The sequence below is a fragment of the Passer montanus genome, unplaced genomic scaffold, assembly GCF_014805655.1.
Source record: "Passer montanus isolate IOZ18808 unplaced genomic scaffold, ASM1480565v1 scaffold1618, whole genome shotgun sequence".
Lineage (NCBI taxonomy): Eukaryota > Metazoa > Chordata > Aves > Passeriformes > Passeridae > Passer > Passer montanus.
The window spans coordinates 2,372-3,757 of record NW_024363361.1 but is presented as its reverse complement, the minus strand read 5'-3'; the positions used below and the strand labels follow the sequence as shown (position 1 = coordinate 3,757).

At 57.7% G+C, this 1,386-nt stretch overlaps 1 non-coding gene across 1 annotated transcript; it reads right to left on the bottom strand.

Moving 5' to 3' along the window:
* Window positions 1–1,155: 1,155 nt before the first annotated feature.
* On the bottom strand, window positions 1,156–1,229 carry TRNAT-AGU. Its single transcript has one exon. It is a non-coding gene; the product is annotated as a tRNA-Thr (tRNA).
* Between the last annotated feature and the right edge of the window lie 157 nt (window positions 1,230–1,386).

The window sequence follows — 1,386 nt, the reverse complement described above, 5'->3', positions numbered from 1 at the left end:
TGACATTTTTCCCCTCACGATTTGCCCCACCCCGGTGCCGTTCCCGTTATTCCCCGGTGCTCCCCCCGCGTTACCTGCCCCATCCACCTCCATGCCGCCGTTGTTCCCGGCGCTGCCGGTGCCGTTCCCGGCGCTCCCGGGGCCCCCGCCGGTTCCCGCTCCTCCCCCGCAGGAGCCGCCGCCTCCCGGCGCCGCCGCCGCCATCTTGGGGCCCTCACGGCGCATGCGTGAGAAGCCAGGGGGCGGGGCTTGGCGATAACTCATTATGATTGGACAACGCTTCGGCGGGGCGGGGCTTTTTGGAGGAGAGGCTTCGATGCGAAGTTTTGATTGGGTGATGCGCCAAGGGGCGGGACTTTAAAAGGGCGGGATGTGAGGGCAGAGTTTTGATTGGTCAATGCCTTGGGCGTGTCCCGTATGAAATTGGGTGTGTCCCCTCCAAAAAAGGAGTGTTCCCTCCAAAAAAAAGGGGGTGAATCTCCCAAAAAAAGGGGGTGTATCCCCCAAAAAAGGAGGTATCCCCCCAAAAAAGGGGGTGCCCACCCAAAAAAGGGGGTGCCCCATTAAAAGGCACCGCCGGGATTCGAACCCGCGACCTCCCGTTTGCTTTAAACAACCAAATAAACCCCCAAAATCCGGGGCTTTTCCCCCAAAATCCGAGGTTTTTCCCCAAAATTCGTGGTTTCCCCGCTCCCAAACTGTGTGTCCATCGTTAAACGGGGTTGTCCTCTCCAAAAAAGGGGTGCCGGGGTAAAAGGCACCGCCGTGATTCAAATCCAGGATCTCTTGTTTACTAGACAGGCTCTTTAATGAAATAAACCCCTAAATCAGCGGATTTTTCCTCAAAACTCGGTGGTTTTCTCCCAAAACGAAGCGTTCAGCATTAAATACAGTGTGTCCCACCTAAAGTGGGGGTGTCGCCCCGAAAAAAGGGGGTACCCCGATAAAAGGCACCACCGGGATTCGAACCTGCGATCACCCGATAACTTTAACCCGTCGCTCTCACCAAATAAACCCCTAAAACTCGAGTTTTTTCGTCCGAAATCCTGGGGTTTTCACCCAAATCCGAGTTTTTTCCCCCATAATACAGAGCCCCCCCCCCCCCCCATTAAATGGGGGGTGTCCCCCATAAAATAAAGGGGGCGCGGGGGTAAAAGGCACCGCTGGGATTCGAACCCAGGATCTCCTGTTTACTAGACAGGCGCTTTAACCAACTAAGCCACGGCGCCGCCTGCCCCGCTCGCGCCGCCGGCTCCTTCCCGCGCCTGCAGCGCGCATGCGCGGGGGGCGGCAGCGCGCCGGGGGAACTCGAGGGGATTTTTGGGGGGATTTTTGGGGATTTTGGGGTGGGATAAGGAGAGGGTTTGGGCGGGTTTTGGGGTGGGA